Below are 13,091 nucleotides of genomic sequence, written 5' to 3' on the forward strand. Positions count from 1 at the left end.
CCCTGCTCTGCCAGCCTGGGCATGGGAGCCTGAGTTGCTGTGTCCCTCCCTTGAGAGTGGAGTGTCCTCAGACCAAGCTCACCCTCAGGACCTAGGGCCCCCTCTCTAGCTGAGGCTCAGCTGACTGATGCTCCCATTTCATCTTGGGGGTAGGAGCGGGGGTCCTGAGCCCCCTCATGAGTCCCCACCTTCCTGTTAGGCGATTCCCCGTGAGCCTTTTTATAAAGAATCGGCTGGGAGCCAGGGAACTTTTGGAAAGTGTATGGGCCAAGCCAAGCTGCACAAACCTGTCTTCCTCCCAGAGCTGAAAGGGGCCAGGTTGTTCCCAGACGAATGCAGAGGCAGGGCGGGGGCGAGGGGAGGGGAGAAGGAAGAGGGCTACCTCAGGAGGCCTCGCACACTGTGGAGCCACAGCCAGGGAAGGGGGAGGATGAGGAGGCACAGCCAGAGGCAGGGGCGGGAGGAGGTCCGGTCCCAGGTGTCTTATGTAGACTCACATGCGAGACATACACGCCCTCCAAAGTGCTTGGGTGCAGACTCGGTCACACAGATACGTGGGCATGCAAGCACGTAGAGAGGCACGTTGGCGTGCACAGGCGTTTGCACAGGTACATACACCGAGGCGGTCACGCACACAGCTGCAGAGACGTGCTCAAACATGCTCACACATACGGCCCCACCCCACACGTATGAACATGGAATACACAGCGAAAGACGTGTGCAAAGGATGCGTATGGAGAAATACCAAGCCAGACCCAGGAGGCAGGGAGAGGGCTTGACCACCCTGACAACCCAGCTCCCTTGGGCCCAGCACACCCGTACACCCATGTACACACACACACACACACACACATACACACACACACACACACACACACCCTGGCCGGGAACCACTTACTTCATAGGAACTTTTGGATCCAGGGCAACACGCAATCAAGACCTTGTGCTGGGAAAGAAAGCGCCTTTGTCTGCTGGGACCGGGGCTTTGGGAGCAGCTGCAGCCTTCCCCAGGACCGGGGCCAGGCCAGTTCCTCGCTTCTGGGTAGGAAGGTCAGGCGGGGCCGGGGCTGAGGGCGAGGGCGCGGGGGCCCGGCAGGCCCTGCCATAACCCCCAGATGCTGTCTTCTGCCGGCTGCACGGAGCCCAGGAAGGCAGTGGTTCCCCGCCCTCGCCTGGGCCTGGCCCCAGGGTGACCCATGGTTCTAAGCCTGGCCCTGGTGCTACACTAACCCAGACTGAGGCCCGGCTCCGGCCCCGGGGCTCCATGGCTGCCTTGTGCCAGTGGCCTCGCTTTTTTTAGCAGAGTGAAAGAAAGGTCAGGCTCTGGAATTAGAAAGATGTGACATTAGAAAGATGGTTCTGTCGCTAGCTGGGTGGCTTTGAGAACAGACCTTCCTGAGCCCTGTGTTCATTGGAGCCCCTGTGACAGTGCTCCAAGCCCAGACGGAGGCACACCTCCTCCTGGAGTCCACAGCCGCCTCTGTTCTGCACGAGCTGTCTCTGGGCCTGGTGGAGCGGGGGGAGCACCCGCTGCTCTGGCCACAGGGAGGAGGGTGGAGCCCACACCCAATCCATCTGATGCTTCTGTGACTCCCCTCCTCCCTTTGGTCCCTTTCCTCCCTCATGGTCCTGGCCCTGCTGCCCGGTGCCCCACTCTCTCCCTCCACCTCAGAGCCACGTCTTCTGCTGGCGAACCCCCAGTGAGGACAGTCCCGTTTTCTAACTCAAGAGGATTCAGTCTAGGGACACCCTCCGGAGGTGGGTCCCGACAGTCCCAGGACCCTTCTGCTGGGGGCTCTTCCCCGCATCTGCAACCTGCAAACACTTCCTTCACGGTGTCACCACAAAGCCGGGAATGTCATTCTCGTAGCTCTTCCTCCTCCCTTGGGTATCTCAAGGCCAGGGCATGCCTGGCACCGAGCCTGGTATGAGGCCGTCGCTGTCAGACTCAGCAGTGGCTTTCAGAAGTTCAGGTGCATTCAGCTACCACTGCCCCTTGGTGGGTTTCTAGCTTTTTCTCTTACTGTAACTTGGTGCCTCTCTTCTCACATATCTCTCATAATTGCATGGCAGTCAAATACCTTGTATCCTTACTGTTAATAGAATTGTACTGTTTTAGAAAATAACGAAGTTCAGCCAGCCAAGTGTGGGGAGTGGCAGTTCAAGTGCTCTGCCCTGTCACTCGCGGTACAATTCATTTGTGCATTGTTGATGGGTTGAATGCCGGCTCCCTGCCAGACTTGGAGCGGCCCAGAGGGAGCCCACCGAGAGCCCACCGAGAGCCCTGTCTAGAAAGACCCAGAAGAAGAGCCCAGCGGGGTAGGAGGACAGGCAGGCAGAAAGTGTGGTTGGGCAGACAGAGGACTGGGCAGGCCCTGCGGGAGCCTGAGGGGGGTTCCTTGGGGCACAGGTGGCTCCAAGATGGTTTTGCAGAACAAGGGACATTTGAGCTGAGCTTTCAAAGAGCAGTTGGATTTTTTTTTTTCTGGTTAAGGATGAGAGAGGGTGAACCAGGCAGGAGACGAGCATTTACACAAGTCATGGGAATGGGAAGCGCCTGATGTGTGTGAAGGAATGGGAAGTATTGGATGCGCCGGGGGCGGGGCGTGTGTCAGGCTGGGCTGGAGAAGCTGGCACCAGATGGGCCTGTGGATGCCAGGGAGACTGGGGAACCCCTGCCACATGGAGGGCACCCAGCCCTGGCCCTGGAGCTGCCCCATGGAACTATTCGCTCCCATTCTGAACCCTCTGGCTCAGCCCCACCCGCCCCACCTGCAGCTTGTGCTAGGAAACTCAGCTTGCACTGTGGTCAAATTCCCTTCTCTTCTTGGCTTGGAAGAAAAAAAGTTATGGGCAGGAATTTTTGTAGGAGGTCTTTATATATTGAAATTCTTGATTCTTTGTTACATAGGTATCTTGTCTGTCATTACCCTCCCTCCCTCCTTCTCTCTCTCTCTCTCTCTCTCTCTCTCTCTCTGCAGTTTGACCTTAATTTTATTTTGCTTTGATGGAAAGGAGCCTTATATATTTTTGTTGTCCAATCCACCAATCTGTTCATTTGACATTTTCTTAGAAAAACGTTTCTTATTGTAAAATTGTACAGGTATTAGGATTTTTATTAAGTTTATTATTTCATAGAGAGAAAGAAAGAGGGAGCACAAACAGGGGAGGGGCAGAGAGAGAGGGAGACACAGAATCCCAAACAGGCTCCAGGCTCTGAGCTGTCAGCACAGAGCCTGATGTGGGGCTTGAACCCACAAACCATGAGATCATGGCCTGAGCCAAAGTCAGACACTTAACCAATGAGCCACCAGGTGCCTCTAGGCATTAGGATTCTTTGTGGTTTAACTTCTAGCGCGTAAATCTGTAAGCCGTCTAGGTTTACTCTGGTGTATGGCAGGAATCTAACTTTACTTTTTCCAAATTGTTAGCCAGTTGTCCAGTCCCATTCAGTGAGTAATCCATCATTCCTGCACTGGTTTGTTTATTTTGTTCAAAATTCCTCATCTTTTCAGTTTTTAAAGTCATACTTGCAACCTAAACAAAAAAGAGAGACAGAAAAGGAGAAGTAGGAGGGGGAAGAGGAAGAGGACAAGAAGATGAGGCGAGGAGGATGAGAAGAAGTAATCCGAAGGTCCTAGAAAGATCTGACTCAGAAGGTAAAGCCCTCTCCTGAACCCACCTCCCCGAGATAATGACCACCAGCAGCTTATTATATATCCTTTTATTGTTAGTGTGGTAACATTTATTAGGTTTCGCTTAAATACAGAGATGTACAAAGAAAAATACCGAAAGGAATCAAGAGCTCTAGAAAACACGTAACTGACATAAAAATATGTTGACCTTAAACAAAAGGTAATACACGTCTAGTGTTGGAGAAGTCACAGTCCTGAAAGAGACAACGTGAAAACCAAGCCCTTCTCTCTCACTCTCCACACTGCCCCAGGCAAGTCCTTTTCCCTGAAGAGAACCAGCCAACACTTCCCATTGGCTTTGGTTTGAAATGCGTTGTTTGGTTTTTTTTAATGTTTATCTATTTACTTTGAGAGAGAGGGTGCAAAAGAGTGGGGCAGAGAAAGAGAGGGAGAGAGAGATTCCCAAGCACGGGGCTCGAACCCACAAACTGCGAGGTCACGACCTGGGCAAAAATCAAGAGAAGGCTGCTTAACCGACTGAGCCACCCAGGCGCCCCCTGAAATGCATTTTCTTCCCACATCCCACACCGTCCTCTGTGGACGGGTCTGTCTCCAGACTTCCGGTTTGGGTGTGCCATTTCTCTCTCTGCTATGCAAGTGCTGGCACCACGGGTCCCGGGGCGCAAACTGTGTGAAGCCCTGGAGTTTTACCACGTGCTTGAACAGCTGGCAGGGTCGGTGCCCCCCTTACTGGTCTTCACTGGCAGAGGTACCGCGACCGTCTCCGTTCGGCCTGCTGTAACCAAGTACCACAGACCGGATGGTGTATAAACACCAGCACTGTGTTTCTCACAGTCTGAGATCAGGATGCCAGCACGGTTGGGTTCTAGACAAGTCCCTCTTCCAGGTGGCGGACCGCCGGCTTCCCGCTGTGTCCTCACATGGCAGAAGTGGGGTGAGCGAGCTCTCTGGGTCCCTTCCACGAGGGCTCTAATCCCGTGCCAGCGGGCTCTGCCCCCGGATCCAGTCACCTCCCAAAGGCTTCCCCTCCTGATACCATCACATTGGGGGTTAGGATGCCAACATATGAATTCGGGGGACACAGACATTCAGTCCACAGCAATTATTATTCTATACTCATTTTCCATTTCTGTTCTATATTATCCCCCCCCCCCGTTTGATTGGAATTTTATTGGAATCGCATTATTTGCATGGATTAATTTGGGGGTGATTGTCTTTCACTGTAGTGAGGTTTTCTGTTGTGGATAAAGGCGTGTGCGCTTCTTATGACTACATCAAGGTTCTGTGATCTTTCTTGTCAGGGGTCTGGGTCACCCCTTCTTGGGGCACTCAAACCTCAATCCCTCAAATGTTATAGCTGCAGCCACCCAAGAGCAGAAGGTTTGGGAGACAGGGCTGCTGTCTTCTGGCACTCAAGGGCCATCATGTACAGGAGGGAGTGACGGGCTCAGCAAGGCTCCAGAGGGCCAAACTTACACCTCTGGACGTCACCCCGCGGCAAACAAAAGAATAACTGTAAGGCCATGAAACAAGCCCCGGGGCGGGGGTGGGGAGGGGGGGCGCGGTGGTGACTGCTCCACGAATGGCACTTCTCCAGCGTTCCAGGGAAAATGTCACCGGTGCCGTCCAGGGGCTTCCCGGCTTGGTGGGAAAGCCGGGGCAGGGGGACACGGGATGCTGGATTACAAGGGCCTGGTCCTTCCACTCTGAGGAAAGGCCCAAGGCTTCCCAGTATCTCCTCTGTGCCCCTCACCTCACCTTGTCCTCCCCCGTGACCCTGAGGGTGCAGTGGTGCTGACCCACTTTATGTCTGAGGACGGAGAGGCTCCGCAAAGCCAAGGGACCCAACCAGGATCACCCAGCAGCTCTGGTGCACCCCGGATCCCAAGGCACACACCCCTCAGGCTGTCTTTCCGTGATTGTCCTCCGGGAGGCCCTGTTCAGGGACAGGGCTGGACCACCCTACCCAGTCCCCCCGCGGGGGCAGCCACTGGGCAGGTGAGTGGCCCAGTAGGCGGGAAGGCACCCCCAGCTCTTCTCTCGTGCCTGGTTCTGCACGTACGTCTGCCTCTCCCCCCCTCCCCGGGCAGCTCTCAGCTTGGCCCGTGGTGTCCTCAGGGGGCCAATGGGCTTCTTGATTCCAGGCTGCACATCTGGAAGTTGACGCTATTAAAACAAACCCCATTATATAACAAATGGACATCTGGAACATGTTAGCACTGAGTTTTTAGAAAAAGAAATTGTTTTGGATGTGCTCTCTCCTAAGAATGTGGCAAAGCGCCCTCACCCAGGCTGTCCAGGAACCCAGAGACCAGGCCGCCTCTCCTGGGTCCATTTCTCGAGGTAACTCAGGCCAGGCCAGAGGTGGGCCAGGGCAGAGGCAGGGACAGACTCCCTTCCACCAGACAGGCGACTTCACTATCTCCTGAGGGCCACGTGCTTAGAAGGCTACTTTCCAATTTCATTCAGATATTTATTCAGCACTTGTGAGCCTACTGTGTGCTACCAACTCGTTATCATTCATATGCCACCCCCCCCCCCCAACATCCACCACAGCTAATTACTCCATCGTGGCTTAAGAAAACAGATCATGGTCTGCCCTGGATTCTAAACAACAAAGCTTAAACAACGCTGCGCCTCAGTTTCCTCTGACACCTTAGCCAGTCCCTGGAATTTCCTAGCATCCTCAAGCTTCTCTCTGAATTGTCTTCCTCCCCTTCCCTCCAGACACCGGCATATAGGGGCTAAAAACACCAATGACCTACCAGTGACGCGGCATGGGGTTGTGGTGGTTCTCTCTATGGGTGGACTTGATCTAGCACCGAAGAGGCTTTAAGAGAAATGTCTGACTGACATTTTGCAATGGAAATGTTATTTTTAAAAATATTTCTGCCCAACGTCCTATGATGAAAAACTTCAGGCATACAGAAATGTTCAGAGAATTGTACCGTGACTACCCATATAAACCCACTGCCTAGATACTACAGTTGTTAACATGCCGCTGTATCTATCCATCTCTTCACCCATCAATCAGTTCAAAAGCAATTTGCAGACATCACTATATTTCACCCCTAAACACTGTGCATGCAAATCGCTCACTAGAGTCTGGTACTTGTTCCTGACTTTCTTCCAGGTGAAATTGACATACAATGAAATGTGGAAGTCTTAAGTGGACAGTAAGACCCCCAGACCACAGGATGTGACTGTATTTGGAGACAGGTCTTCTGAAGAGGTAATTAAGTTAAAACGCGGGCACATGGGTGGGCCCTAATCCAGTATGACTGGTGTCCTTCTAAGAAGAGATTAGGAGAGGCTCATGGGTGGCTCAGTCCATTGAACATCCGACTCTTGATTTCGGCTCAGGTCATGATCTCACAGTTTGTGAGTTCGAGCCCTGAGTCCAGCTCTGCACTGAGAGTGTGGAGCCTGCTTGGGATTCTCTCTCTCTCCCTTTCTCTCTGCCCCTACCCTGCTTGTGCTCTCTCTCTCTTTCTCTCTCTCTCATGCGTGCTGTCAATAAATAAACAAATAAACAAGCAAATAAATAAATAAACATTTTAAAATATTTGTTAAAAAGAAGAGATTAGGGCACAGATATGCACACACATGGGAGGAAAGACCATGTGAAGACACAGGGAGAAGACAGCCATCTCCAAGGGAGGGAGAGAGACCTCAGAAGAAACCAGCCCTCCCCAAAACTTGATCTCTGACTTCTGGCCTCCAGCACTGTAAGAAAGTAAGCTTCTGTTGTTTCAGCCACTTTGTGGCAGCTGCAGCAAAAGAATACACCAGGTTTACCTTTTCTAGAATTGCATGTAAATAAAAATCGTACACTATGTCCTCTTTTGTGTCTGGCTTAATTTGCCCAGCATAAGGCGTTTGGGACTCATCCATGCTGCTACACGAATCCATACTTTTCATTGTGGAGTAGTATTCCATTGTATAAATATCCCACAGTTTGTTTAGCAAAGGAAATGTATTTATTTGTTTGTTTGTTTACATTTATTGAGAGAGAGAGAGCAGGGGAGGGGCAGAAAGAGAGGAGAGAGAGAGAATCTCAAGCCGGCTCCACACTCTCAGCACAGAGCCCGATGCGGGGCTCTATCCCACGAGCCGTGAGATCATGACCTGAGCCGAAATCAGAGTCGGATGCTTTTTTTTTTTTTTTTTTTTTTTTTTTTTTTTTTTAATTTTTTTTTTTAACGTTTATTTATTTTTGAGACAGAGAGAGACAGAGCATGAACGGGGGAGGGGCAGAGAGAGAGGGAGACACAGAATCCGAAACAGGCTCCAGGCTCTGAGCTGTCAGCACAGAGCCCGACGCGGGGCTCGAACCCACGGACCGTGAGATCATGACCTGAGCCGAAGTCGGACGCTTAACCGACTGAGCCACCCAGGCGCCCTGAGAGTCGGATGCTTTAACGGGCTGAGCCACCCAGGCGTCCTGGGAAATTTACTTTTTAATGAGGAATTGTTTCATAATATTTCCCTCTCATGTTTGTCTTTTGTGTCATCCCACCAACGGAGAGGACAGTCAGCCCTACTCAGCAGGGAGCTTCAGAACTGTACTTGAATGTGTAATCATCCTAAAATGTATATAAAACACAGCATACTTCCTGAAATGGCCTAAATATGAGATTAGAGTAGTACTGCATTTTTTTTAATCCCAATGGATGCAGACAAATCCATGGTGTCCCAGGGACTTCATCCCTTTGGTTACAAATAACATAGTGATTACACTGGCTTTGGTGTCAAGGGCCCTGGATTTGAGTCTTCCTTGCTGTGTGATCTTGGGCAAGTCACTATACCTCTCTGAGCCTCGTTTTCTTCACCCAGGAAGTGAGGCTAATAATCCCTTCCCTAAGGGTTGCTTGAAGACCGAATGAGCTAATGTACTCAGGTTGTTTCCGAGGCTGGAAGTAGTGAGGACTCGGGAAACCTTTGCTGCTGTGATTTGTCCCAGTCAGCAGCCATCAAAGCCAGAACCTGTCTCCTGAGAGGGCAGAAAAAGTGGATTTCTAGGCCACTAAGAGTAGAAGATCAGCTTTCTGCACTGCCCTACATGGTAGCTGGGACCAAGGAGCAGGGCGGTCAAGACCATGTCAAATCAACAAGCCGCCAAGATCAATCAGCCCGATGCAATCCCAACAGAACGGGGGGGTTTGGAGGAATGAGGGCTCCAGGGTGCTCCCAGTCTCCACAAGCCTTGCACACGTTTGACCTTTTCTTTTTGTTATTTTGTTCCATCTGAACAGGGCAGTTCAGAAATTTGTTTCACTTTGTCATGATCGCTTCTAGGAAAGTATAAATTTAAATCGGATAAACTAGGAACCTATCCCTTAGAACAGATACTAATTTAATACTTTTCCTCTAACAAAGCCGAAGAAATGCATAATCTGAATCGCCGCCATTTACTTTATTTCAGAATTTCCTTTCTTCTGAAAGAAATACTTTTCAACTTTGAAGTCCTTAGGAATTGGTTTTTGGCATAATTTATCCACTGTGTCCCAGGCGGCTTTGAAATGTTCCTAATTTCTCTCAGATGATGATCTTTTTTTGGATTTTCAAGACAAAGAAAGAAAGCATCTATAGTTTCACTTTGAAGCTCTTCAGAAAAATATTCCTATGACACTTACCATGTGGTAAAGAAACTTAAAATGCAAGAGAAGTTCAAATTTGGACACAGGGCCGTCCATCCCACTGAATGCCGCCTTCACTACAAGGGGCCGTGGCCCAACGGCGTCTGAACCCTGCTCCTCACAGCTCCAGGTGTTTCGGAGAAATCACCTTGCCTCCCACACGCTTCATCTGCACCCCACTTCCAAAAGTTTGGGGAAATTCTTGCAGGAGATACGTTGTGTTGTGCCAAGAACATCACTGAGGGCATTTGAGGTCTTTCCTTTCCTCTCAGAACTTCATTATTACCAGAACCAAACGATGTGCAGAACTCTTCAAACTGCCTCCGTGCCACTCAGCGTTCTATACCTTCCAGATGCGTTGTCATGGATCTCGTAGCACGTTCAAGTCGATTTCACTCGGCTGCCATTTTTCTTCGCGGGTATATTTTTATAACCCTGCACGAGATAGATGATCCACCTCGGTCACTGCGTCAACATTCATGAGACCCAAGAACCTCTCTTTTATTAAACGTCCTGGAGGAGAGCTGCCCTGCTTCCCAACCCTAAATGTGCTGCTATAGCGGGCTCCCAGGTAGCCCGCAGCCAGGCGTGGCCAATGCGCAGCGCCCTAGACTAAGGGTGCTGGGTCCCTCCAGCCGCACAGTAGGGGCCAACAGCGGAGAGCCTCTCGGGTGAGAATCAGGGCCGCCCAGTTCCAGGAGAGAGCGTGGTGCAGGGAGGTGCAAGGAGCCGCCAGAGAGCTGGGGCCAGCAGACTTGGGTGGTCTGGGAGGACCTGCAGAATCCTTCCCTGTCCCTGGGAGATGGGCACACAGGGCACACCCTCCTGGGGCACCTCCATGCACAGCCAGCCTGTCAGCTGGACCTGAGGCTTGGGGCAGTTAGAGGTACAAGAATGCACAGGGACCGATTTCCCTCTTAGCACAGATTTGCTGCATCCCGTTAAGTTTTTGGTATGTTATGTATGTTGGTCTGTTTGTATGTTTGGCATGTTGTTTTCAGTTGTCTCAGGATGTTCTTAAATTTCCCTGCTGATTTCCTGTTTCACCCGATGATTGTTCAAGAGCATACTGTTTAGTCCCCAAGTATTTGTGAATTTTCTCATTTTCTTTCTTTTTTTTTTTTATTTAAATTCAAGTTAGTAACAGACAGTGTACTCGTGGCTTCAGGAGTAGAACCCAGTGATTCATCTCTTACATATGACACCCAGTGCTCAACCCAAAGAGTGCCCTCCTTAATGCCCGTCATCTATTTAGCCCATCCCCCCCCCCACCTCCCCTCCAGCAACCCTCAGTTTGTTCTCTGTATTTAAGAGTCTCTTATGGTTTGCCTCCCTCTCTGTTTTTATCTTATTTTTCCTTCCCTTCCCCTATGTTCATCTGTTGAGTTTCTCGAATTCCACACAGGAGTGCAATCATATGATATCTGTCTTTCTCTGACTGCCTTATTTCGCTTAGCCTAATACCCCCTAGTTCCATCCGTATTGTTGCCAATGTGAATTTTCTCATTTTCTTCCTGATTTCTAGTTGCATTCCATTGTGGTTAGAAAAGCTACTTGGAATGATTTCCATGAATGGGTAAAGAAAACATGATACACACATATACAATGGAATATTATTCAGGCACGAGAAAGAAGGAAACCTTGTCATTTGCAACAACATGGATGAGCCCAGAAAGCAATATGCTAAGTGAAATAAGCAAGACAGAGAAAGGCAATACTACACGATGTCACTTCTGCGTGGAATCTAAAAACGTCAAGTTCATCAAGGCCGGGAGTAGAGTGGTGGGGGGGCCTGCAGGGGGAGAGGTTGGTCAAAGGGCACAAAGCTTTGGTTATGCAGGATGACCTGGCATGTGGCATGGTGGAAATCATTAACAAAACTGTACCGTGTATCCTGAGTGTTCTCACACACACAAAAACAAAAACAACTGTGAAGAGACAGATGTGTTAATCAGCTTGATTGTGGCTCTCACTCCACAATGCATGCTGCTACCAGATTACCACCTTGTGCACCTTAAATATATGCAATTTTTACCAGGAAAGCTGAGAAAAAGTGAATTTAATACGATTTATATTGACGTTCTGGGGGGTGGGGAAGGCAAAGAAAAGACAGTGAACACCCAAGGGAACCAACAGTCAGGAGAAAGCCCGCGATTCACTCAGAGGCACGGGAGGAGACAGACCACAGCCTGCCCAACCATGGCACAAAGAAAACAAAACGATAAGAATATTTTTTTAAATCAATTGCAAAAGAAAATATTTTGTTTTGAACTAGGAAGCATGTTTTTAAATTTAACATGAACCGGAGGAGAGGAAATGGGACCAAGTGGAAGATATCATGCAAAACCGAAAGCAAAAATGGAAGAAGACAGAACATGTACAGAGGAAGACAAGAGCCTAGGAAGAGACAGACCCAGAGGACATAACATGTGAATAATAAAAAGCCTAGAAGGGGAGACGAATCCAGGAAATGGAGGAGAAGCAATAACTTTAAAACAAGAAAGAAAATTTTCCGTGGTGCAAAGAAAGACTTTGGTTCGAAAGGGCTTGTTGAGTTCCAGGCAGGAGCGATGGAAAAAAGCAGACATCTAGGCACGGCCTGGGAAGATTCCTGAATTCCATGATTAAAGGGAAAACTCTTACAAGCTTCCCGAATGAGGGAACAAGTTACATGGGAGGAAAAGAGCACCAGACTGAAAACGCACATCTCCTTTGCCAAGCGAGAAAAGACAAAAGCATCCTATGCCCGCCAAGGTGCCATTCGCCTACCCGGGATAGATAAGATGTCAGGCTCTGGGGAGGCTCCCTGGACAGGGGAAAACACCAGAGAAAGGAGTGGAATCAGGCAATGAACCAATCTGATTGCACACAGGGCAGATGAAGAGAAGAGGAAGCCATCCATAGGGAGCCAAGATCCTACCAATTCATGTGTAGTTAGTTCCAAGTGGGTAATGATCAGTGAGACTGAGTTTGTAATATAAGCACCAAATAAGCTTAAACAAAACAGAAGAGAAATATAATAATACCTACTGGTAGCCTGCAGCTAAAAGCACTAAATGATGCTGGTAAGGGGTGGGAGATGAACATGGGAAAGGGGCCGATGAAAGCATTGTAATACCTCTTATTGGCTGTGGGGGAAGGGAGATGGGAAGAGAAACCCTCAGTGGGAGGAATGAACTGGTACCTGGCTGACTTGTAACAGAACTTGTTTAAGTTCCAAAAACCAGAAAAGGGAAGGTCAGCGCTAGTGAAGGCAACATACCGTGGAGCTTCCAAATGGGAAGGGAAAAGAGGAGTGACCAGCATCTATGGTCGCTTGTTCCATCCTTTCCTTTTTTTTAATTTAAAAAAAAAAAAACACTTTTATTATGGAAACTACTAAACACACACTGCAAGAGAGGGAACACCACAAGGAATCTCTGTGGACCCAAAGCTAAGGTTCGTTACTCATTTTCCCCCCCCAAAAAAGCCAGGGAAAACTTGATGGTCTCAAAACTCTGCAACATTTCGGTTTTTACGTTTCCTAGCAATTTCTTTAGAATTTGCACACTTACATAGAACTCAGCACTTGTCCTCATTGATGAAGAGTTCTTCCCTTATTTCTTCTTCCGATATCCAACAACTCCGGAAATATGCCTTCACGAAAGGACTGACGAGGCACGCCCTTTTCCTGATAAACTTTTTAGCTTTCCCCACAGCTCACTTTTTGGTAGTCGACAAAATGGCAAAAGTCACAAGATGCGAAACCTCTCTAGTTATCAAGACTCTTAAAAATCCTGTAATTTGCACAAAACCT

At 49.4% G+C, this 13,091-nt stretch overlaps 1 long non-coding RNA gene across 1 annotated transcript; it reads left to right on the plus strand.

Moving 5' to 3' along the window:
- Positions 1-3,587: 3,587 nt before the first annotated feature.
- LOC122215534 lies at positions 3,588-10,367 on the plus strand. The gene is made up of 3 exons (XR_006200423.1): positions 3,588-3,659; positions 6,790-6,888; positions 9,082-10,367. It is a non-coding gene; the product is annotated as an uncharacterized LOC122215534 (long non-coding RNA).
- Positions 10,368-13,091: the final 2,724 nt, after the last annotated feature.

Source organism: Panthera leo, chromosome A3 (assembly GCF_018350215.1).
Source record: "Panthera leo isolate Ple1 chromosome A3, P.leo_Ple1_pat1.1, whole genome shotgun sequence".
NCBI lineage: Eukaryota > Metazoa > Chordata > Mammalia > Carnivora > Felidae > Panthera > Panthera leo.